Genomic DNA, 27001 nt, shown 5'->3' on the forward strand with positions numbered 1-27001 from the left:
TTCTACTTTAAGAGGGTCCTCTGTCCTCCACTCGTTACCTATATTAATGGCACCTGTTTGAACTTGTTATCAGTATAAAAGACACCTGTCCACAACCTCAAACAGTCACACTCCAAACTCCACTATGGCCAAGACCAAAGAACTGTCAAAGGACACCAGAAACAAAATTGTAGACCTGCACCAGGCTGGGAAGACTGAATCTGAAATAGGTAAGCAGCTTGGTTTGAAGAAATCAACTGTGGGAGCAATTATTAGGAAATGGAAGACATACAAGACCACTGATAATCTCCCTCGATCTGGGGCCCCACGCAAGATCTCACCCTGTGGGGTCAAAATGATCACAAGAACGGTGAGCAAAAGTCCCAGAACCACACGGGGGGCCCTAGTGAATGACCTGCAGAGAGCTGGGACCAAAGTAACAAAGCCTACCATCAGTAACACACTACGCCACCAGGGACTCAAATCCTGCAGTGCCAGATGTGTCCCCCTGCTTAAGCCAGTACATGTCCAGGCCCATCTGAAGTTTGCTATAGAGCATTTGGATGATCCAGAAGAAGATTGGGAGAATGTCATATGGTCAGATGAAACCAAAATATAACTTTTTGGTAAAACTCAACTCGTCGTGTTTGGAGGACAAAGAATGCTGAGTTGCATCCAAAGAACACCATACCTACTGTGAAGCATGGGGGTGGAAACATCATGCTTTGGTGCTGTTTTTGTGCAAAGGGACCAGGACGACTGATCCGTGTAAAGGAAAGAATGAATGGGGCCATGTATCGTGAGATTTTGAGTGAAAACCTCCTTCCATCAGCAAGGGCATTGAAGATGAAATGTGGCTGGGTCTTTCAGCATGACAATGATCCCAAACACACCAACGAAGGAGTGGCTTCGTAAGAAGCATTTCAGGGGTCCTGGAGTGGCCTAGCCAGTCTCCAGATCTCAACCACATAGAAAATCTTTGGAGGGAGTTGAAAGTCCGTGTTGCCCAGCAACAGCCCCAAAACATCACTGCTCTAGAGGAGATCTGCATGGAGGAATGGGCCAAAATACCAGCAACAGTGTGTGAAAACCTTGTGAAGACTTACAGAAAACATATGACCTCTGTCATTGCCAACAAAGGGTATATAACAAAGTATTTAGATAAGTACTTGGTCAATAACAAAAGTTTATTTTCCACCATAATTTGCAAATAAATTCATTTAAAAAATCCTACAATGGGATTTTCTGGATTTTTTTTTCTCATTCTGTCTGTCATGGTTGAAGTGTACCTATGATGAAAATTACAGGCCTCTCTCATCTTTTTAAGTGGGAGAACTTGCACAATTGGTGGCTGACTGAATACTTTTTTGCACCACTGTATTACGCACTGCATTGTTTGGTAAACGCGCAGATTCAGCTGTTTGTATATCAATCATTATGGCGACTAAGTCAGGGAAAGCAAAATCTAAGTCTAGATATACAGATGTACACACAATTTTAGAATAAATTGATTGAGAAAATGAGACAGAGATTGTTGTAGGACGATTCATTTAGCGATTGTGGAGGAATATTTGTTGAACGGGAGAGGACATCGTTTTGGACTGGTAAGTTCTTATCATGCTAATGCACTTGTTTGAAATTAACCATATAAAATGTGATTTTTTATTTATTTTAGAAGCAATATATAAACATGTAATGTCATGAAATGTGAGATGCGTGTCTGCCGCCCCACCCCAACCCACATGAAATAGCCTATTTGAGGCTGTTGAGGGGAGGGCAGGCCCACAACAATGGCCAAAGTGAAATGGAGACAGTAGATCTAGCTGGTCTGTCATAATATAAAACATAATATAAAAGAGACAGATCTAGCAGGTCATAATAATATATTCAACCTTATGTTCCCTGTACTCTCTATATACAGTGCCTTGCGAAAGTATTCGGCCCCCTTGAACTTTGTGACCTTTTGCCACATTTCAGGCTTCAAACATAAAGATATAAAACTGTATTTTTTTTGTGAAGAATCAACAACAAGTGGGACACAATCATGAAGTGGAACGACATTTATTGGATATTTCAAACTTTTTTAACAAATCAAAAACTGAAAAATTGGGCGTGCAAAATTATTCAGCCCCCTTAAGTTAATACTTTGTAGCGCCACCTTTTGCTGCGGTTACAGCTGTAAGTCGCTTGGGGTATGTCTTTATCAGTTTTGCACTTCGAGAGACTGACATTTTTTCCCATTCCTCCTTGCAAAACAGCTCGAGCTCAGTGAGGTTGGATGGAGAGCATTTGTGAACAGCAGTTTTCAGTTCTTTCCACAGATTCTCGATTGGATTCAGGTCTGGACTTTGACTTGGCCATTCTAACACCTGGATATGTTTATTTTTGAACCATTCCATTGTAGATTTTGCTTTATGTTTTGGATCATTGTCTTGTTGGAAGACAAATCTCCGTCCCAGTCTCAGGTCTTTTGCAGACTCCATCAGGTTTTCTTCCAGAATGGTCCTGTATTTGGCTCCATCCATCTTCCCATCAATTTTAACCATCTTCCCTGTCCCTGCTGAAGAAAAGCAGGCCCAAACCATGATGCTGCCACCACCATGTTTGACAGTGGGGATGGTGTGTTCAGCTGTGTTGCTTTTACGCCAAACATAACGTTTTGCATTGTTGCCAAAAAGTTCAATTTTGGTTTCATCTGACCAGAGCACCTTCTTCCACATGTTTGGTGTGTCTCCCAGGTGGCTTGTGGCAAACTTTAACAACACTTTTTATGGATATCTTTAAGAAATGGCTTTCTTCTTGCCACTCTTCCATAAAGGCCAGATTTGTGCAATATACGACTGATTGTTGTCCTATGGACAGAGTCTCCCACCTCAGCTGTAGATCTCAGCAGTTCATCCAGAGTGATCATGGGCCTCTTGGCTGCATCTCTGATCAGTCTTCTCCTTGTATGAGCTGAAAGTTTAGAGGGACGGCCAGGTCTTGGTAGATTTGCAGTGGTCTGATACTCCTTCCATTTCAATATTATCGCTTGCACAATACTCCTTGGGATGTTTAAAGCGTGGGAAATCTTTTTGTATCCAAATCCGGCTTTAAACTTCTTCACAACAGTATCTCGGACCTGCTTGGTGTGTTCCTTGTTCTTCATGATGCTCTCTGCGCTTTTAACGGACCTCTCAGACTATCACAGTGCAGGTGCATTTATACGGAGACTTGATTACACACAGGTGGATTGTATTTATCATCATTAGTCATTTAGATCAACATTGGATCATTCAGAGATCCTCACTGAACTTCTGGAGAGAGTTTGTTGCACTGAAAGTAAAGGGGCTGAATAATTTTGCACGCCCAATTTTTCAGTTTTTGATTTGTTAAAAAAGTTTGAAATATCCAATAAATGTCGTTCCACTTCATGATTGTGTCCCACTTGTTGTTGATTCTTCACAAAAAAAATACAGTTTTATATCTTTATGTTTGAAGCCTGAAATGTGGCAAAAGGTCGCAAAGTTCAAGGGGGCTGAATACTTTCGCAAGGCACTGTATATTTGTTTATTATACCTGTTGATACAGGGCTCATATGTGAAACTATTCTAACTGAACATTTTCTTTCACAGTGACACTGACTCCGAATGGGAGTCTTATCCGGTGTCCTGTGTGAATTTAAGTATGCTCTCTCTAATTCTCTCTTTCTCTCTCTCTCAGAGGACCTGAGCCCTAGGACCATGCGTTAGGACTACCTGGCATGATGACTCCTTGTGGTCCCCAGTCCACCTGTCCTTGCAGCTGTTCCAGTTTCAACTGTTCTGCCTGCGGCTATGGAACCCTAAACGTTCCATTTTTACTCTTGAGGTGCTGTCCTGTTGCACCCTCGACAACCACTGTGATCTCCACCCGGCACAGCCAGAAGAGGACTGGCCACCCCTCATAGCCTGGTTCCTCTCTAGGTTTCTTCCTAGGTTTTTGTCTTTCTAGGGAGTTTTTCCAAGCCACTGTGCTGCTACACCTGCATTGCTTGCTGTTTGGGGTTTTAGGCTGGGGCTATATAAATTGATTTGATTTGACAGAGGACTGAGGGTCTTCCAAATATTGAAAGTGTGTAAATAGTTACCCATGTTATTTTGTAAATGTGTATATATTTTATTTCATATTTTTTTAATCAATAATTATTGGGGGGGGGGGGGGGGGGGGGGGGGTGTTAGAATACCATTTCGATATTTTGTATATAGTTTTTTTTTTCAAAATGTATAACTTCACCAATTTGGCCACTGGGGTACATTTGGGCTACTTGTGTGGGACACCTGGGTGACTTCATGATAAATGTCATGTAACACACTCATTTTGGAAGTTATCATTCTGAAACTTTGCACAAGTACTGTTGCCCTCTTATACTTTCCACTGAAATTGTCCCCATCATCCTCTCTGAATGTTTGTTTTATCTTGTTCATTTTAAAGATGATACAAAAATAAAAAACATGTTTTTTTTCATTGTTTTATCTAAACCAGATCTATTGTGTTATATTCTCCTACATTCAATTCACATGTACACAAACTTCGAGTGTTTTCTTTCAAATGGTACCAAGAATATGCATATCCTTGGTTCTGTGCCTGAGCTACAGGCTGTTAGATTTGGGTATGTCTTCAGGCGGAAATTGCACAAAGTAGGGGGGAGCTCTAAGAGGTTTTAAGCTTCTCTAGTGTCCGTGAGTTATTTACTCAGCAAAATAAGAACATAACTAACTCACACACACACATAATAGTTTGGTTGTTATGAATGCACTGATAAGTTAGACACGAGGCATTTCAGCAACAAAGAAAAATGACTTAATATCAGAGTTGTGACTGTTGTTCACACACGTATCTGCCCTCTCATTGGCTAGAATGGTTCCACCTGATCCTCCCGCCTGCCTTCCATCTTTGAGGACTTGTATTTCCATTTTTAGTGTGGTCACTCAACTATCTTACAATTTCAATAGAATTTTTGGTGAAGCCTCATAATGAAGAGGGGGAGCAATTTGGACTGCATTGAGCATTCTCTGGGTGATAAACATTTGGTGTGCCTATGCAATTAGGCTATAGGTCTAGATGGAATAGGAGAGAATAGCTGTACCTCTTTCGTATCGTCTGAGATACCCAAAGATTGGAAAGCTGTCACGGTTATCCTCCTCTTCAAAAGGGGGAGACACTCTACAGTTATTTTCCACAAAGTTTGCTGCTTCAGTGTCTTTAGATATTATTGCCAGATGTAACTATGGAATACTGAAGTATCATTACAAGCATTTCATAAGTGTCAAACGCTTTTATTGACAAATACATGAAGTTGATGCAGAGTCAATATTTGCAGCGTTGACCCTTCTTTTTCAAGACCTCTGCAATCCGCCCTGGCATGCTGTCAATTAATTTCTGGGCCACATCCTGACTGACTGCAGCCCATTCTTGCGTAATCAATGCTTGGAGTTTGTCAGAATTTGTGGGTTTTTGTTTGTCCACCCGCCTCTTGAGGATTGACCATAAATTCTCAATAGGATTAAGGTCTGGGGAGTTTCCTGGCCATGGACCCAAAATATCGATGTTTTGTTCCCCAAGCCAATTAGTTATCACTTTTGCTTTATGGCAAGGTGCTCCATCATGCTGGAAAAGGCATTGTTCGTCAGCAATCCCACATATGAATGGTCTCAGGATGCTTTACTGTTGGCATGACACAGGATTGATGGTAGCGCTCACCTTGTTCTCTCCGGACAAGCTTTTTTCCGGAAACCCCAAACAATGGGTAAGGGGATTCATCCGAGAAAACTTATTTACCCCAGTCCCCAGCAGACCAATTCCTGTACCTTTTGCAGAATATCAGTCTGTCCCAGATGTTTTTCCTGGAGAGAAGTGGCTTCTTTGCTGCCCTTCTTGACACCAGGCCATCCTTCGCCTCGCTGTGGGTGCAGATGCACTCACACCTGCCTGCTTCCATTCCTGAGTAAGCTCTGTACTGGTGGTGCCCCGATCCCGCAGCTGAATCAACTTTAGGAGACGGTCCTGGCGCTTGCTGGACTTTCTTGGGTGCCCTGAAGTCTTCACAACAATTGAACCGCTCTCCTTGAAGTTCTTGATGATCTGATAAATGGTTGATTTAGGTGCAATCTTACTGGCAGCAATATCCTTGCCTGTGAAGCCCTTTTTGTGCAAAGCAATGATGATGGTATGTGTTTCCTTGCAGGTAACCATGGATGACAGAGGAAGCTTTCGAAGAGTGATCTCCAGCCTCCTCATCAACACTCACACCTGTATTAACAAGAGAATCACTGACATGATGTCAGCTGGTCCTTTTGTGGCAGGGCTGAAATGTAGTGGAAATGTTTTTGAGGGATTCAGTTAATTTTCATGGCAAAGAGGGACTTTGCAATTAACTGCAATTCATCTGATGACTCTTCATATAATTCTGGAGTATATGCAAATTGCCATCATACAAACTGAGACAGCAGACTTTGTGAAAATTAATATTTGTGTCATTCTCAAAATTTTTGGCCATGACTATAGACACAAACTGTGAAAGAACTTTATCCATCCTGCCCTGCCTTTCTAAAATCTTTGAAAGCCAAGTTAATAAACAGATCACCGACCATTTCGAATCCCACCGTACCTTCTCCACTTTGCAATCTGGTTTCCGAGCTGGTCATGCGTACACCTCAGCCAGGCACAAGGTCCTAAACGATATCATAACCACCATCGATAAAAGACAGTACTGTGCAGCCGTCTTCATCGACCTGGCCAAGGCTTTCGATCACCGCATTCTTAAATCAGCAGACTCAATAGCCTTGGCTTCTCAAATGACTGCCTCGCCTGGTTCACCAACTACTTCTCTGATAGAGTTCAGTGTGTCAAATCAGAAGGCCGGTTGTCCGGACCTCTGGCAGTCTCTATGGGTGTGCTGACTCTTTGGTTTGTCCTCTGACAAATCAACTGTAAATTTCGGTGTTCCTCAAGGTTCCGTTTTAGGACTACTATTGTTTTCACTATATATTTTACCTCTTGGGGATGTCATTCGAAAACACAATGTTAACTTTCACTGCTATGCGGATGACACACAGCTGTACATTTCAATGAAACATGGTGAAGCCCCAAAATTGCCCTTGCTAGAAGCATGTGTTTCAGACATAAGGAAGTGGATGGCTGCAAACTTTCTACTTTTAAACTTGGACAAAACAGAGATGCTTGTTCTAGGTCCCAAGAAACAAAGAGATCTTCTGTTGAATCTGACAATTAATCTTAATGGTTGTACAGTCGTCTCAAATAAAACTGTGAAGGACCTCGGCGTTACTCTGGACCCTGATCTCTCTTTTGAAGAACATATCAAGACCATTTCAAGGACAGGACAGCTTTTTTCCATCTACGTAACATTGCAAAAATCAGAAACTTTCTGTCCAAAAATGCAGAAAAATGAATCCATGCTTTTGTCACTTCTAGGTTACTGCAATGCTCTACTTTCCGGCTACCCGGATAAAGCACTAAATAAACTTCAGTTAGTGCTAAATACGGCTGCTAGAATCCTGACTAGAACCAAAAAAATGGATCATATTACTGCAGTGCTAGCCTCTCTACACTGGCTTCCTGTCAAAGCAAGGGCTGATTTCAAGGTTTTACTGCTAACCTACAAAGCATTACATGGGCTTGCTCCTACCTATCTCTCTGATTTGGTCCTGCCGTACATCAAATCAAAATCAAATTTATTTATATAGCCCTTCGTACATCAGCTGATATCTCAAAGTGCTGTACAGAAACCCAGCCTAAAACCCCAAACAGCAAGCAATGCAGGTGTAGAAGCACGGTGGCTAGGAAAAACTCCCTAGAAAGGCCAAAACCTAGGAAGAAACCTAGAGAGGAACCAGGCCAGTCCTCTTCTGGCTGTGCCGGGTGGAGATTATAACAGAGCAACATACCTACACGTATGCTACGGTCACAAGACGCAGGCGTCCTAATTGTCCCTAGAATTTCTAGTTAAACAGCTGGAGCTCATTTTTCTGGAACGGTCTGCCTACCCATGTCAGAGACGCAAACTCGGTCTCAACCTTTAAGTCTTTACTGAAGACTCATCTCTTCAGTGGGTCATATGATTGAGTGTAGTCTGGCCCAGGATTGGGAAGGTGAACGGAAAGGCTCTGGAGCAACGAACTGCCCTTGCTGTCTCTGCCTGGCCGGTTTCCCTCTTTCCACTGGGATTCTCTGCCTCTAACCCTATTACAGGGGCTGAGTCACTGGCTTACTGGGGCTCTCTCATGCCGTCCCTGGAGGGGATGCGTCACCTGAGTGGGTTGATTCATCCTTGGTCATCCTGTCTGGGTTGGCGTCCCCCCCCCTCCCCCTTGGGTTGTGCCGTGGCGGAGGTCTTTGTGGGCTATACTCAGCCTTGTCTCAGGATGGTAAGTTGGTGGTTGAAGATATCCCTCTAGTGGTGTGGGGGCTGTGCTTTGGCAAAGTGGGTGGGGTTATATCCTTCCTGTTTGGCCCTGTCCGGGGGTGTCCTTTTATTGTGTAACATGAAGTCCTATGAGTGTCATCTGATGAAGATCATCAAAGGTTAGTGATTAATTTTACCTCTATTTGTGCTTTTTGTGACTTCTCTCTTTGGCTGGAAAAAAATGGCTGTGTTTTTCTGTGACGATACCGTCCCACATATCCCAGAGAGGTTAAATGCTTAGTAAAACTAAGTGCATGCTCGTCAACCGATTGCTACCCGCACCCTCCCGCCCAACTAGCATCACTACTCTGGACGGTTCTGACCTAAAATATGTGAACTACAAATACCTAGGTGTCTGGTTAGACTGTAAACTCTCGTTCCAGACTCACATCTCCAATCCAAAATGAAATCTAGAATCGGCTTCCTATTTCGCAACAAAGCCTCCTTCACTCATGCCGCCAAACATACCCTCGTAAAACTGACTATATCCTACCGATCCTCAACAATGTAATTTACAAAATAGCCCCCAACACTCTACTCAGCAAACTGGATGTAGTCTATCACAGTGCCATCCATTTTATCACCAAAGCCCCATATACTACCCACCACTGCAACCTGTATGCTCTCGTTGGCTGGCCCTCACTACATATCCGTCACCAAACCCACTGGCTCCAGGTCATCTATAAATCTTTGCTAGGTAAAGCTGGTCACCATAGAAACACCCACCCGTAGCACGCACTCCAGCAGGCATATTGCACTGGTCATCCCCAAAGCCAACACTTCCCTTGGCCGCATTTCCTTCCAGTTCTCTGCTGCCAATGACTGGAACGAATTGCAAAAATCTCAGAAGCTCGAGTCTAATATCTCCCTCTCTAACTTTAAGCATCAGCTGTCTGAGCAGCTTACCGATCACTGTACACAGCCAATCTGTAAATAGCACAACCGACTACCTCATCCCCATATTATTACTTACCCTCTTGCACCCCAGTATCTCTACATGCATATCATCATCTGCACATCTACCACTCTAGTATTAATGCTAAATTGTAATTATTTTCACCTCTAGGGCCTATTTTTTGCCTACCTCCCTACATTTGCACACACTGTACATAGATTTTTATTTTATTTTGTGTTAATGACTGTACGTTTGTTTATGGGTAACTCTGTTGTTGTCGCACTGCTTTGCTTTATCTTGGCCAGGTCGCAGTTGTAAATGAGAACTTGTTCTCAACTGGCCTACCTGGTTAAATAATGGTGAAATAAAAATATACAATAAAATTGTGAGAATCGTTTTCTGAATGCAAGTCTGTGTTGTTGTGGAGTTCTTCAAAACAAAAAAGGCATTCAACAAAATTAACAAATTAAGTCATCCAAGTCTCAAAAAGTAAAGGGCAATTCCATGTTACAAAACAAAAACAATTGATTTTAAAAAGTTTAACAATTCCCACTGAACATTTTACAATAGCACTAGAATAACTGTGCAGCTGTAACATTTGGTAACAGTTTTGGTAAAACACTTTTTTTTGTTGACCTTAAGCATCATGAACTTCACCAACTAGGCTACCAGGACATTTTAGAGTCGTTATCCTCGCAAGGGGTGGGTGCTAGAGTATTGAAAACAGGGGTGACAATAATTTTGACCATGACACACGTTTAACGTGAGCGGGTCAGGGACGCAATCTGACTACAGATCTAGTCTTTGAGCTGTCCAAGATGTGCCAAATATCGGCACAAAATCTGCAATGCTCTAGTAGTTCTTGAGCTCGAGATGTGCAATGAAAAGTTGAGAACAGTGATCAGCAATAGCCAATTAGAGCTCGCTAGAGAATAAGCCAAGATGACGCTGTATCGCATCACCCAAAATGTGTAGACTCTCGAGAAGGAGCGATGACTACTACTAGTATGTGTTTGGCTTTTGTTAACCTGTTAGTGATCCCTTTGCGCGCCAATCCCTTTTGCGAGATCGATTTGACAACATCCAGTGAAGTTGCAGAGTGGCAAATTCAAACTACAGAAATATAAATTTTCAAGATTCACGAAAATAAAAGTGTAATATATCAAAATAAAGCTTAACTTCTTGTTAATCCAGCCGCAGTGTCAGATTTCAAAAAGGCTTTACAGCGAAAGCAGACCATGCGATTATCTGAGGACAGCGCCCCGCATACAAACACATGAAAATAATTTTTAACCAGACAGGTGGCGACACAAAAGTCAGAAATAACAATATAATAAATGCCTTACCTTTGAAGATCTTCTTTTTGCAATCCCAAATGTTTCAGTGACACAATGAATGGTCATTTTGTTCGATAAATTCCTTGATATCCCCAAAATGTCAATTTATTTGGTGCGTTTGATTCAGAAATACACCGGTTCCAACTCGCCCAACACGGCTACAAAGTATCTAATAAGTTGCCTGTAAACTTGGTACAAACATTTCAAACAACGTTCCTAATCCAACCTCAAGAATCCTAAAACATAAATAATCGATAAAATTGAAGGACGGGATAAACTGTTTCCAATACCGGATAAAAACAACGTGAAGCGGTTTCCAGTTCATGCGCACCAAAACAGAGAGTCCACCTGGAGTGACACTTACAAAGAACAGCCATACTTCTTCATTTCTCAAAAGAAAACATTGAACAATTTCTAAAGACTGTTGACATCTAGTGGAAGCCATAGGAACTGCAACCAGGTTCCTATTAAATAGGGCTTCCCATAGAAACCCATTGGGAAATACTATGACCTCAAGTTTTTTTTCCCCTGGATGGTTTGTCCTCGGGGTTTCACCTGCCAAATCAGTTCTGTTATACTTAGACATTATTTTAACAGTTTTAGAAACTTTAGATTATTTTCTATCCAATTATATGCATATCCTAGCTTCTGGGCCTGAGTAACAGGCAGTTTACTTTGGGCACGCTTTTCATCCGGATGTGAAAATACTGCCCCCTATCCCTAAGAGGTTTTAAAAGCAAGTACAAAGTGTCAAATTATTACAGCTCTGAAGTTCACAAGCAATGTTTTTTCTATTCAACATTTAATGGCTAGATATTTAAACTCTGTATGGCAAGCGTGAACGTCTGACTGATAATGTTTATGAGGCTGCTTTGAGCCACAGCTTGTTCTAGCTATGTTAACAATCTAAATCACATTGTTTTCATGAGACAGTGTGGTATCGAGAATCCTGACAACCAATTGAAGAATCTTGTAGTGTGTGAATCCCCCCATCTGTGATACATTGCTTAGTGTGTGCACCACTACGTTGGAAAGACGAAAAACTACAGGAAAGACGGTCGTTTAATGTGAGAGGTTCAGTGACGTTAGATATTTTAAAGTTGTGTATTAGTTTTCATTTGACACCCAATTTGACATATTCCAATGAACTTCACGTTGGTGCTCATGGGTCCTTTTACATGGAAATGCCCTAAATGTACGTACGACTCAGATCTTCAGATGTAAACATTAGATGGGATATATCCTCTTTCAACATAGATCCAAGTGCACTAGAACTCCAAGACTAGTTGCTAGCCAGACAAACTTGGGCATATCATTTGAGTGTTGGTAGAACTTCATGCGTTTCTAATTATGCATGGAGAGGAACAGAGTGAAGTCATTGCCATCATGTGGTTCAGAGTATGCATACAGACCGAGGTAGGAAGGGTCACATTTACCTCATAGCCTACATAAGAAATAAATGTATAGGCTTTCAGTAAGCAAAGCCATAACTCCCAAAATAAGTTGATATAACAACTCTTGTCAAAGAGCTGTGTGAAAATGTTGGTTTGCTAAAATCAAGAAGCCTTCAGTTTGAATCCAAAATACAGCAATCTTGTTTCTGCAAGCACACAAAACAGACTTGTCTTGTCTGCTTTGAACTCATCTGCTTGTCCATAGACATGCTTGGCAAAGATAATTCCTTTGCAAAGTGAACTGGCCATACTGACAACAATAAAAAAACAATTAATTGTTGTGTTCATTGACATAATGCCCTGACCCCTTACACATTTGTAATTGTATCATCCCTCAAGAGTAGGAAGTATCTTTGGTAATAATAAGTGCTTTCACAAGAACAGCACCATGACCTTTCCCCCTTTTTGAAACCAAACCTCACATTTTCATTCTAGCCTCTCCCTTTCTCTGGACATTTGCACACAGTTTGGAAGTCCTCAGGGCTGCTTTCTATTGTTGATTTTATTTTCATACTTCAGAGGTTGCCTGGCAGCATTCATAGCCTGCTATATGCTCTTCAAAAGCATGTGTAAAAATATCTGTGTTGATGTTTACTTCTCTCTCCCCAAGGTGGAGGACCATTTAGAGAAGCTTCATGGTAACTAATAGTAAATCAGGTCACATACTCTGACTGAACTTACATGCCTCATGTCCTCTCTACATTCAAACCTTGAAAAGAGTCAGTCAAATCAGTTAAATCATGATTATACTGGACCATACATTGAGCAAACAAAAAACACTGTGGCAACTTGCAAGTCAAAGAATTGTGAGATATACAGCTGAAGTCAGAAGATTACATACATTTAGAGTCATTATAACTCATTTTTCAACCACTCCACAAATTCCTTGTTAACAAACTATAGTTTGGCACGTTAGTTAGGACATCTACTTCGTGCATGACACAAGTCATTTTTCCAACATTTGTTTACAGACAGATTATTTCACTTAATCACAATTCCAGTGGGTCAGAAGTTTACATACACCAAGTTGACTGTGCCTTTAAACAGCTTGGAAAATTCCAGAAAATTGTGTCATGACTTTAGAAGCTTCTGATAGGCTAATTGACAACATTTGAGTCAATTGGAGGTGTATCTGTGGATGTATTTCAAGGCCTACCTTCAAACTCAGTGCCTCTTTGCTTGACATCATGGGAAAATCAAAAGAAAATAAGCCAAGACCTCAGATAAAAAAATGGTAGACTTCCACAAGTCTGATTCATCCTTGGAGGGGAAAAAATATATATAACCATCATTATGTTTGGAGGAAAAAGGGGGAGGCTTGCATGCCGAAAAACACCATCCCAACCGTGAAGCACGGGGGGGGCACATGCTTTGCTGCAGGAGGGACTGGTGCCCTTCACAAAATAGATGGCATCATGAGGAGGTAAAGTATGTGGATATATTGAAACAACATCTCAAGACATCAGTCAGGAAGTTAAATCTTGGTTGCAAAAGGGTCTTACAAATGGAGAATGACCCCAAGCATGCTTCCAAAGTTGTGGCAAAATGGCTTAAGGACAACAAAGTCAAGGTATTGGAGTGGCCATCACAAAGCCCTGACCTCAATCCTATAGAACATTTGTGGGCAGAACTGAAAAGGCATGTGCAAGAAAAGAGGCCTACAAACCTGACTCAGTTACACCAGCTCTGTCAGGAGGAATGGGCCAAAATTCACCCAACTTATTGTGGGAAGCTTGTGGAAGGCTACCCGAAACGTTACAAGTTAAACAATTTAAAGGCAATGCTACCAAATACTAATTGAGTGTATGTAAACTTCTGATCCACTGGGAATGTGATGAAAAAAATAAAAGCTGAAATAAATCTCTACTATTATTCTGACATTTCACATTCTTAACATAAAGTGGTGTTCCTAACTGACCTAAGACATGGAATTTTTACTCTGATTATAAAGTCTGGATTTGTGAAAAACTGAGTTTAAATGCATTTGGCTAAGGTGTATGTAAACTTTCAACTTCAACTGTATCTAGATGGCTGTAAATCTGTTTGTTGATGTATCTTTGCAACCACTACACTTTCACAAGGCATAGTGAGTTCATACTGAAAAGTAGCTCCTTAGTATGCCTACTCAACCTTAGTCTTATTAATCAGGCTGTAATACACAATTAATTGCTATATACAGCCTGAAACGAATGCCTGCAAAATCATGGTACACACCAGAAAGTTGAAGGAAAGTGTTTTTTTAGAGACCCAGCCGGTATATGGTTGGTTTGGCACCAGGTAAAGTTAGATTTGCATGGGATATTCCGTTCTCTCGCCAATAGCTATTGAACCAAGCATGCCATGACAATAAAATTGTAGATTCTGAATCAGGGGAGGATGGAGAACAATCAACCTGTTTTTTGTTTGTTTATTTATTTTTTACATTTTAAAAAGTGAAATAAATTTGCTGAAATTTCTAAAAACATGTTTTCACTGTTATTATAGGGTATTGTGTGCAGATGGGTGAGAAAAAAATATATTTAATCAATTTTGAAATCCGGTTGTAACAAAATGTGGAATAAAGCAAGGGTATGAATACTTTCTGAAGGCACTGTACCATTTTTATGACATGCCTGCTTGGTTGCACTAGCTATTGATGAGAGAAAACGGAAGTTACAAATGTAACTACGGACCTGGAAGACCGTCAGTACAGTTGAAAGTATGGATTATATCCCTGGCGCGCCGAGCAGGTCGAGTAATAATAACAACAATGTCACGCCGGTGACGTGACAGCGTGGGAGGTCTTGCCTCTGCGTTTCATATAAAACAGTACATCAGACCGACCACGCACTGTCTAAGATAATTTTCTCATCAAAAGATTCAGAGTGACAGGAAAGTACTGACGGTCTTCCAGGTATTCGTAGAACCATAGTTACATTCGTTCGTATGGTTGAAAGTACGGATGACTCATACCAACAAGGTCACGAGGAATAGCACTACTAACCTCTGAATTGGCAGATGAGGTAGTGGGTCCCTGACAATTTTCCATCGATGTGTAAATGGTTAGCCAATATGCCCGAGGCATACACCTTCAAGGTAGAGGCAGAGTGACCGGAGTACAATAGTTTTTTTTTTTACCCCTTTTTCTCCCCAATTTCGTGGTATCCAATTGTTTTTAGTAGCTACTATCCATCTCAGTACAGCGCCCTTAACTACTGTGCCACCCGGGAGGCCCTTGAGTACAATAGTTTCTGAAGGAAGCTCTGCCCTGGTAGAGCACCATTCAATAAACAGCTTCCAGCAAACATCTTCCTGGTCGATGGGGCTCTGGCATTCTGTAACGTCTCGATAATAGAAGAGTCACAGCTGATCAGTAGAGGGTTAAGCTCTTCAAAGGCCACACCCATAGCTGTAGGTGGTCTGGTCAGAGATGCCATATCCTGCCGTCTAACTGTGAGAGCAGGTCCTGTCTGAGGGAGCTGCCATGGCTCTCCCTCCAGAAGACTGAGGAGGGTTGGAAACCAGGATCTCGCTGGCTATCTGGGGGCTTCAAGCAGCAGACTGTGCTGAGCCTGAGAGACCCTGTGCAGCATTGCTAAGAACAGGGGGGTTGGAAGGAAAGCATACAGTAGGCCCTCTGGCCATGTGGGTTGTTAAGGCATCTACAGTGGGGAGAACAAGTATTTGATAACCTGCAAAATCAGCAGTGTTCCTACTTACAAAGCATGTAGAGGTCTTTTATCATAGGTACACTTCAACTGTACATTGTATGATTTTTAAGTAATTAATTTGCATTTTATTGCACAACATAAGTATTTGATCACCTACCAACCAGTAAGAATTCCAGCTCTCACAGACCTGTTAGTTTTTCTTTAAGAAGCCTTTCTGTTCTCCACTCATTACCTGTATTAACTGCACCTTTATTTTTTTATTTTTTTATTTTACCTTTATTTAACCAGGCAAGTCAGTTAAGAACAAATTCTTATTTTCAATGACGGCCTAGGAACAGTGGGTTAACTGCCTGTTCAGGGGCAGAACGACAGATTTGTACCTTGTCAGCTCGGGGATTTGAACTTGCAACCTTCCGGTTACTAGTCCAACGCTCTAACCACTAGGCTACCCTGCCACCTGTCCACACACTCAATCAAACAGACTCCAACCTTTCCACTATGGCCAAGACCAGAGAGCTGTGTAAGGACATCAGGGACAAAATTGTAGACCTGCACACGGCTGGGATGGGCTACAGGACAATAGGCAAGCAGCTTGATGAGAAGGCAACAACTGTTGGCGCAATAATTAGAAAATGGAAGAAGTTCAAGATGACGGTCAATCACCCTCTGTCTGGGGATCCATGCAAGATCTCACCTCGTGGGGCATCAATGATCATGAGGAAGGTGAGGGATCAGCCCAGAACTACACGGCAGGACCTGGTCAATGACCTGAAGAGAGCTGGGACCACAGTCTCAAAGAAAATCATTAGTAACACACTAAGCCGTCATGGATTAAAATCCTGCAGTGCACGCAAGGTCCCCCTGCTCAAGCCAGCGCATGTCCAGGCCCATCTGAAGTTTTCCAATGACCATCTGGATGATCCAGAGGAGGTATGGGAGAAGGTCATGTGGTCCGATGAGACAAAAATAGAGCTTTTTGGTCTAAACTCCACTCGCCGTCTTTGGAGGAAGAAGAAGGATGAGTACAACCCCAAGAACACCATCCCAACCGTGAAGCATGGAGGTGGAAACATCATTATTTGGGGATGCTTTTCTGCAAAGGGGACAGGATGACTGCACCGTATTGAGGGGAGGATGGATGGGGCCATGTATCGCGAGATCTTGGCCAACAACCTCCTTCCCTCAGTAAGAGCATTGAAGATGGGTCATGGCTGGGTCTTAAAGCATGACAACGACCCGAAACACACAGCCAGGGCAACTAAGGAGTGGCTCCGTAAAAAGCATCTCAAGGTCTTGGAGTGGCCTAGCCAGTCTCCAGACCTGAACCCAATAGAAAATCTTTGGGGGGAGCTGAAAGTCCGTATTGCCCAGCGACAGCCCCGAAACCTGCAGGATCTGGAGAAGGTCTGTATGGAGGAGTGGGCCAAAAACCCTGCTGCAGTGTGTGCAAACCTGGTCAAGAATTACAGGAAACGTATAAGAAGAAGAATGCTGGCCACGTGTTGAGGTGTTATACATGCCCTCATAGTGCAGGAGTTCAGAGCCATGACAAAGGTGACCAATTGGCTTGGTATGAAGTTCCTCTTTTCATTGTTCACGGTAAGACCAGGTGTGGTGACGTGGTTCAGTGTCAACCCTGTGCCCTTGGCCACACCCTCACGATGGGGGGGCGCAGATGAGCCAGTCGTCGAGATAAATAAGAATCTACCCTGTAGGTGGAGAGAGCTCAGGGCTGCGCTTATGCATCTTCTGAAGATGCGAGAAGCCAGGGAGAGACTTGAAGGGTAATACCACAAACTGGTATACCTGGCCCTGGAAGGCGAACATTTAATCATTTTAAATGCAGAACTGGACGGAACCCTCCATCTTTCTTCAGAACCAGGAAATAGGTTGAGTAAAAGCCATCTTGCTGTTCTGAAGCTTTTACTCGTGATCGCGCCCTACAATCTCCTTGTTGAGGGTGCAAGCTTTCAGAGGGTCAGTCACAAGTTTGGACACACCTACTCATTCCAGGGTTTTTCTTCATTTTTACTATTTTCTACATTGTAGAGTAATAGTGAAGATATCAACACTATGAAATAACACATATGGAATCATGTAGTAACTAAACAAAAGTGTCAAACAAATCAAAATACATGTTATATTCTTCAAAGTAGCCACCCCTTACCTTGACAGCTTTGCACACTTGGCATTCTCTCAACCAACTTCACCTGGAATGCTTTTCCAACAGTCTTGAAGGAGTTCCTACATATGCAGAGCACTTGTTGGCTGCTTTTCCTTCACTCGGCGGTCCAACTCATCCCAAACTATCTCAATTGAGTCGAGGTCTGGTGATTGTGAAGGCCAGGTCATCTGATGCAGCACTCCATCACTCTCCTTCTTGGTCAAATAGCCCTTATACAACCTGGAGGCATGTTGGGTCACTGTCCTGTTGAAAACAAATGATAGTCCAACTAAGCCCAAACCAGATGGGATGGCGTATCGCTGCAGAATGCTGTGGTAGCCATGCTGGTTAAGTGTGCCTTGAATCCTAAATTAAATCACAGACAGTGTCACCAGCAAAGCACCCCCACACCATCTCCTCCATTTTTCATGGTGTGAACCACACATACAGAGATCATCCATTCACCTACTCTGTGTCTCACAAAGACATGGCGGTTGGAACCAAAAATCAAACATTTGGACTCATCAGACCAAAGGACAGATTTCCACCGGTCTAATGTCCATTGCTCGTGTTTCTTGGCCCAAACAAGTCTCTTCTTCTTATTGGTGTCCTTTAATGGTTTCTTTGCAGCAATACGACCATGAAGGCCTGATTCACGCAACTCATCTGAACAGTTGATGTTGACATGTGTCTGTTACTTGAACTCTGAAGAATTTAATTGGGCTGCAATTTCTGAGGCTGGTAACTCCAATGAACTTATCCTCTGCAGCAGAGGTAACTCTGGGTCTTCCTTCCCTGTGGCAGTCCTCATGAGAGCCAGTGTCATCATAGCGCTTGATGGTTTTTGCGACTGCACAATTTTCCATATTGACTGACCTTCATGTCTTAAAGTAATGATGGACTGTCATTTCTCTTTGCTTATTTGAGCTGTTCTTGCCATAATTTGGACTTGTTATTTTACCAAATTAGGGTTATCTTCTGTATACCACCCCTACCTTGTCACTGATTGGTTCCAAAGCATTACGAAAATATAGGCACAGCTATTAATTGAAACCCATTCCAGGTGACAAGATTGTCCAAAGCTATCAAGGCAAAGGGTGACTACTTTGAAGAATCTTAAATATAAAATATATTTAGATTTGTTTAACACTTTTTTGGTTACTACATGATTCCATAAGTGTTATTTCATAGTTTGTCTTAACTATTATTCTACAATGTAGAAAATAGTACAAATAAAGAAAAACCCTGAAATGAGTAGGTGTGTCCAGACTTTTGACTGGTACTGTATCTCTGCTGCTCTAGCCCTGTGGTCATAACTACAGTAGGCTCACCCAAAATTATTTTGCAGATGCTGTACAACTCCCACCAGATTATTGTAACTCTCTACCCTTACTGTGTATTGTGGTAGCTGTTGTATACAGTCTCCGGTTACTATTTTACTAGTTCATTTGATTAAATCAGTATTCCAAAATAAATATTTTATAATTTTCTTCTACACATTCTGAGCTGAGAGAACACCCGATCAAAATGATGCTGGGCATGCATGGCTGATCCTCTTGTGGCTGAACTACAAGTAGAAGATGGTCATGACCTGTGCCCCACCTCTCTAGGTGTTGACCACCTGAAGCCCTTTCTGACCAGTAACTGTGCCATCCTGCCTGTGAAGGTGAGAGAAGCGCGGCTAGCCAGAGTAGAGGGCCTTGTTTTCACAGATAATTTACCAGCGTCTGGCATTGTTCGCCAGGACCCATCCAAGGCCACAAAAAGAGGGAAAGCCCATGAAACCGATGCCCCCCGCCCCCTTCACCTGTAAAAAAAAGGAGTAATAGCCTCACTCGTAAGATCGATTACTTATCTTCTGAGATAGAGAAGCTAAAAACGCTTTTGCATTCCTTCAAGCCCCCTGAGTCGGGGCTCTCTAGCACACCCTCCAGCATGGGGGATGCAACAAAGGACACAGATAGCCGTGATGATGATGACCGGCTCTCCACTCTGGCATCTAACCGGCACTTTAGTGACCAGGGTGATGACGCACAACATGGTGGAGGTGCCAACCAGTGTTGTTTACCCATACTGTGAACGCTAAAGATGGGTCAGAGGAGTCATTCCAAGCCTCGGATCACGCAGAGTCAGAAGGAAGCTCTGCCTCACTACGCACTGTCCTGTGTGCAGCCTTAGCTAGGCTAGAGCTTGATGACCCTCAAGCCACAGCCTCTGCAGCTAACCCTTTATTTAACTAGGCAAGTCAGTTAAGAACAAATTCTTATTTACAATGATGGCCTACTGGTGAACAGTGGGTTAACTGCCTTGTTCAGGGAAGAACAACAGATTTGTACCTTGTCAGCTCAGGGATTCGATCCAGCAACCAACTCGACCTGTGCGGAGCACGAGAAGCACGAGGGATATAATCTATACTTTCAACCATACTGATGGTCTGATAGGTATGAAGTAGAACTGAATAGTCAATATAAAACCTACCAGCTCTCTGAAAAGTCAGGCAAACAATACTGTGAATATTTTGTCTCAAATGTCGAGACATTTAAGAACAACCCACACAGATAACAGGTAGAGTAAGTTAAAATGTAATTGTATAAAACATTGTGGCTTGTAAGGAACATTTACACGATTTGGCAGGCATTAGTTTCAGGCTGTATCCTATATAACAATTAATTGTGAATTAATTACAGCCTGATTAAATCAGACTAACTCAACAGTCACAGCAAGGTAACAAACTGGGTCAAATTGATCAGACTGCAACACAGACAATTGCAGGTAGCTAGATCAAGTATGGTGTAACCAGTGATGGAAAAAGTACCCAATTGTCATTCCCTATATTAAACAAACCAGATGGCACCATTTTCTCGTTTTTTCATTTACGGTTAGCCAGGGGCACACTCCAACACTCAGACATAATTTACAAACAAAGCATTTGTGTTTAGTCAGTCCACCAGATCAGAGAATGGACCATGGAAGTTTTCTTGATATGCTCGTGAATTGGTTCATTTTCCTGTCCTGCTGAGCATTCAAATTGTAACAAGTAATTTTGGGTGTCAGGGAAAACGTATGGATTAAAAAAAGTACATTATTTTCTTTAGGAGTGTAGTTAAGTAAATTGTCAAAAATATAAATAACGAAGTGCAGACTTAAAGTATTTTTACTTAAGTACTTTACCCCACTGAGTAACAGAGTTTATGGTGTCCATTTATTTCCTCCAGTCATTGCATGTGTGGCTTAAACTAAGCTGCTAAAAATAGCAAGTTATAGTTTGCTAAAACAAGCTGGCTTTCTTTAGCCTGTTAGCTACCAGATATTAAATGGAAATGACAGCCAGCAACAGCTTCCAGTTTAGTCAAGAGTTAAAAGGGCCACAGATTTTTCATTTGACCGAACGGTTGGTGCGTTTGTCATCGCGAGCTAGCTAGCTAACTGACAATATCAGGTTAAAGAGATTAAACAGGGGTGTTAGCTAGCTCGAATAACATGTTAGTTAGCTAGTCAGGCAATGCAACAAATCTAGTTAAATAGCTAGCTAGATAAAGAGACAAATTGCAAGCATGACAACTGATACAAAATAGATGGTGTAGCCCGATAATGTATAAATTGTGGTTTCTTGTACTTGCTACTTTGTAACGTCAGCTAGTTGACACTTACCGCATATAACATCACATTGGCGACTTGTAGCTATCAGAGGAATGTGGCGTAGCTATCCGGCGTACATTATTACATGAAAAATATTCTTAATTTCAAAATAAATCGTTTTAGGTTCCCTTATATTCCGATGGGTAGACGATATAAATGCAATACCGTTGAACGTAACGTTAGTCGGGGTGGTTTGGGGTTGTTTTCGTGGGTAGGTGGTTTTGACCTATGTGAAGCTAGCTACAATAACGACTAGCCACAATAGTGGACTTTGCGGTTCGCCTTCAAAATAAAAAGTTCCTTATTAAAAGTGATGCAAACGGATACAAATAGCGGAATTATGACATAATTGAACTAGATAATGCTGAACAAGTTTGGAATATTAACAAATGACAATAATTAGTTAATTTGATTTCGAAAAATATAATCTGTATGAAATCGCACTGTGGATGTATTGATTTAAGAATTGCATTGGGGTCATAGTTATATTTCACGTACTTATGGATTGTGAATTCATGAAATGGGTTATCAGTCTACTCAGTGACACCCACAGAACACAACTGCGAAGAGTTTACACGCATATTAGTGTAACAGTTGTTAAAGTACTATGTGAAGTTACTAAGTACTAACGCAGAGTTACAGCGGTGCAGTATAGCACAGGTTACATTAGCATTGTAGCTCTTAGTGGGAATTCACCTCACTATTCAGCCTATTGTACATATTGACATTCGTATGTGACTGTACTGCCGTACCTATGGATTGTGTATCCATAAAATGGGGTATCAGCCTACTCAGTGACAGAGGTTTGACTGATACCCCAGAGCATCACTGGGGCGAGCTCCCTGCCACACAGGACCCCTATAACGGGCAGTATCAGAGGAAGGCCCTACAAATTTGAGCCAGGCCGATATTAACCTTATATGGATGTATTTTTATTGGCATTTAATCTACCGAAAAGGACCTATATAAAATGTGGAGAAACGCTAGGGGAAAAAGCCGTTCTTCATAGAATTTGACTTTATTGTTGCATTTTATTATTTGTCCTGAAGAGGGCACTCTTTGCATTGCTATAAGCCTATCTTGCCTTGGCGGTCTACAGCAAAACTGGACACGATAACCACAGATATTTCACTAAATCTGAAGCATTGGCCGGCAGTGGGAGAAGATGGAACGAGATGGATTTTGTCCGGCATTCTGCACATTTTGTCACTCAGTACAGTTTTCTGTTCCCAAAACTAAAATATGTTACGAACAAGGTGGACAAAGGTTTGTAGACTTTATCTTTTGTCAAAGTCAAATAAAAAAAAATGCGTTGTTTAGGAGTGTAAAGATGAATTGAGTTATTGCACACTGAGTTATTGCAAACGCTTGCTATAACAGCTCTTGCTAGGCTCTGCCCACTGGGACTCATTGTTCCCATTGGAAACGACAGACTGTAGCGTAGTCTATCTTAGTTATAAAGTGCAAAACATGCGCACTGGCCATATACTGTTTATGTGAAGTGACATGACAAAAAAATGTATGTTATGCCCAAATGTAAAGCAAGTGCCATGCTGAACGTTCAGACTACAAGGTAACATTAACGTTACAGCCCTTTAGTGAAGCCCGCGAAATCTCGTGTGTTATATTTGGTTTTGGCGAAGGGTATTCCTCAAGCTCTGTCATTTAAATGTTTCCAGAGACACTAAAAAAACACCAGGTTACAAAGTAGCGCTTCGTAGCTACGTTTTGATGTTTGGGTTGTCACTTGTCAGGGACAAGTCCAAATTCACCTTTCGCTTCAATGGGGGGTAGGGACGTCCCAATGACCCTGTATAGCAATTACTTCAGTGGCTACAGTTTTACAATCTATGAAAACATATCTAAATACCAATACATTGAAAAATGTACATTGAAAAATATGTAATTGTTTTCCAGCTGGCTAGCATGGGGCAGCTCAGTCTTCAGTCAGAGCCTAAGTCAACTTTTTTTTCTGGAATCAGTGCAGTTTATCTAACTTTCACTAGAATCAGTTTTCCCCCATACAAAAACCTTGTCTTCCTGGTGCTCCTAAATGTTATGTGGCGCTTACATTAATGTTCTAGAAATACACCATTTTGTTTTCATTCCAGCTATAATAATTGAAATATTCAGATATATTGCTCTAAAATCAGATCCAAAAATCCCATATGGTCGGGCGCTATTAAAATTGTCATACTCCATCCACCCAAGTCATAGACTGTTCTCTCTGCTACCACACGGCAAGCGGTACAGATGCAAAGTCTGGAACCAACAGGACCATGAACAGCTTCTACCATAAACTTCTAAGCCATAAACTGCTAAATAGTTAACCAAATAGCTACTTGGTAGTGGTGTTGCGGGTCAGCTGTTTGTTCACCCGCACTCAATTGCTAATAACCCATCCGCAACCACCAGACAGATGTGTTTATATGTGATAAAGTGAAAAGCTGAGGCCTGCCCCCAACCCCAACCCTCTAATATAGAAAATGCGGTATAGGCTATGATCAGATTGCGGAAAGATTTTTGGGCAGATTTAGTCGTTTCCGCTTATAATTTCCAACATTTTGTAGGCTATTTGTTAGTCAACTTGTCTATAATTAGTAACATGCAGCTTCTCTTATGTAATTATATTTTGAAGACTAAATCAACTCTTGCTCACCAGAATAATTTCATAAATTGATAGAATGAAGTTGAAGTTCTCTGTGATCCAGTAGCGGTGCATGGGTAAAATCACTGGGGAAGCCAAGCCAGAAAAAAATCCCACATTACAACCTGTGTTGTGATATTTGCATTGTTTTTTGTTCTTGCGACCGTGCTATAGGCTAGAGGCCTAAGGCCAAGACAATAAGACACAGTGGCATAATAAATTCAACCAAACCTTTGCTTCATCACAAAACCGGAACGCAACCTCTGTCCGGTGAAGTTCACAAAGCATTTTTAATGTAACAAACAGTTAAATGACCTACAGCATGGTCAAGCAAGTTAATGTTTCTGACATTTTTTGGATCACTAAACAACTAGCCTATTGATTTAGAACCAGAGTTACCGCTAGTCGCAAAGAAAACATGAGCTGCCTCAGCTATTCCAGCACCATTTCAACTTCAACATCATGAAATCACCTATATTTAGTTTAATACAGTGACCACTAAAATATATAAAAAACAATTTAGTCCAATCAACTTAAGCTAAATATGATGTGGCTGTCCATGGTTATGATTTCTGTGTGTGTGTGTGTGTGTGTGTGTGTGAGAGAGAGACTCACCCTACTTGTAGAGAAACGCCAATGTCATCTTCCTCTCTTTCATGTTGAATAAATGGTCTATCACTGTCATACATTACACACTTATTTTTTTGTCTTAGGCTACCTGGCTAAAAAGTTTGCTCCCTAGGCTAACTTCCTTTCATGGGCAACATTAGCTAGTTAACATTAGCCTTCTAGATCTAGCTACATATTGAACTTCCATCCTCTCAGACCAGGGGCACAACAATGTATGAATTAATGGTTGGATCAGAATCGCCGTTATAATAATTGGCCAACACGGAGAATCAAGTAAAACCCCTATCTCCATCCATGGCTAATTTAGGAAAGGGACAATTTTAGCTAGCTAGCTAGCCACTGGGGGACAACAACACAATGAGATGCATAACGAGTTTCTGTTAGAATATTTTATTTTAAAAGAAACAACTATTAATGTTAATTTGAAAGACTCTGATATTATGTTTTATTTTGAAACAAATGATATGGACCCTGATTTAACTTGCATTGTTAATTTGTTTATCTTTAATGGAAGATTCCTTGTCCATAAAATGAAGTGGGCAGAAAACAAACCCCTTTTCACATTATTTAAGATAGAATTTACATTTTATTTTGAAATGATCAGTAAATGTAAAAACAAAAAAGCAATATGCACCATAAAAGTTCTTAACAAATTGAAAATTAATCTTGATATGTAATACTGTTAGGTTTATGTACTCTTGTTTGTATATTTCAGTTTTTTTGTATTTGTGTTCATAATAAAAAATGATTTGAAAACAATAACGAGTTTCTGTCAGTGACATATGCTCTCGATGTGATTGGAATGAAGCCATATCCAAACTGTCTTTGGTGCGCCAAGACCATTCACAGTTGAGCTCAACGCTGATTGGCTGTATTTTCTTTTTTTATATATCAACGGAGGCCAAATGATCGCTGGCTTCCCTTGCATAATTTTTTTTGGGGGAAGCCTGGCCTTCCTTGGCATCCATGAACACAAGCCACTGCTGTGATCTCTGCTTCTTTTGTGGAGCAAAGACATTTAGGGACCGAGGGGAGAATGCAATAACTCTAAAGAAATGGGCAAGATTTTCAAAGCAAAATTTCCAAATGACATCAGTTTGACTGGTTGTAAGCAAATAGAAAGCTGTGTAAACGACCTAATGTGTTTTGATAAGATTTAAGTTCGGCTTGGATGCATATTTTATGTAGCCTAGTTGAAATACTAGCAGCTTTATGATGCCTATATATACTGAACAAAAATATAAATGCAACATGTTAAGTGTTGAAAGATCACAATCTTTCCACACACACAAAAACTTTATATCCTCTCATTTTGTGCACACATTTGTTTACATCCCTATTAGTGAACAATTATCCTTTGCCAAAATAATCCACCCACCTGACAGGTGTGGCATATCATGAAGCAGATTAAACAGCATGATCATTACACAGGTGCACTTTGTGCTGGGGACAATTGAAGGCCATTAAAAACCAGACAGCTGATGAAACAGGAGTAGGTGGGTGGGCACATGCCCATGGCTGCGACCCTGCCCTGTCATGTGAAATCCATAGATTAGGGTCAAATTAATTTATTTCAATTGACTGATTTCCTCATTTGAACTGTAACTCAGTAAAATCCTTGAAATTGTTGCATGTTGCATTTATATTTTTGGTCAGTATAGATATCACCTCTACAGATGGTATCTAACTGCACACTCATTATCTCAAGATGCTGAAAGACAGAAATCATATTTCTCCACTCCTGTTCCCAAGTCAAAATTTAGCCTACACTTAGTGTATACTTTTACTGCAACAAATGCTTAATTCTGCAGAAGTTAATATTAAGACTATGTGAGAGGTTATAAACCTACGGAGTGTCCAGATTTCAGTTTCAATTTAACCCATCTGAACAGAAGGCTACAGTTCCTTTGACGTGCCATAGGCCTATCTGATGTCCCTGTCTTGTCTGTCAAATTTGTATAGTGCCTCACAATCATCACACATAATATCATCCTCTTTTACCACTTCACCAAATCTTTCCCAAACATTAGGCACACTTTTCTGGCTCTCCCTTCTCAACTCTCCATTTCGCAGCTTTTCTACTATTGAAATAAACTCTGACATAGTCCTTTTTGCCTCCGTGGATCAACTAACTTTTTCTGACCATTCCCAAAACCATTTGGT

General features: G+C 41.3%; 1 protein-coding gene across 2 annotated transcripts in view; it reads right to left on the reverse strand.

The window, feature by feature from the left end:
• LOC110528949 (phosphatidylcholine:ceramide cholinephosphotransferase 1) overlaps positions 1 to 21821 on the reverse strand; it is a 53663-nt gene extending 31842 nt beyond the window's left edge. The window contains exons 1-2 of one of the 2 annotated variants that reach the window (XM_090240424.1): positions 21574 to 21793; positions 17926 to 18186 (exon numbers count right to left, since the gene is read on the reverse strand). The gene's annotated coding sequence lies outside the window, so the exon portion shown is untranslated. Of the gene's footprint in view, positions 1 to 17925; positions 18187 to 21573 lie in introns of both variants that reach the window. The other variant, XM_021611119.3, reaches the window with a different exon arrangement.
• Between the last annotated feature and the right edge of the window lie 5180 nt (positions 21822 to 27001).

The sequence above is a fragment of the Oncorhynchus mykiss genome, chromosome 1, assembly GCF_057628025.1.
Source record: "Oncorhynchus mykiss isolate SJ-2025 chromosome 1, ASM5762802v1, whole genome shotgun sequence".
In the NCBI taxonomy this organism is placed as follows: domain Eukaryota; kingdom Metazoa; phylum Chordata; class Actinopteri; order Salmoniformes; family Salmonidae; genus Oncorhynchus; species Oncorhynchus mykiss.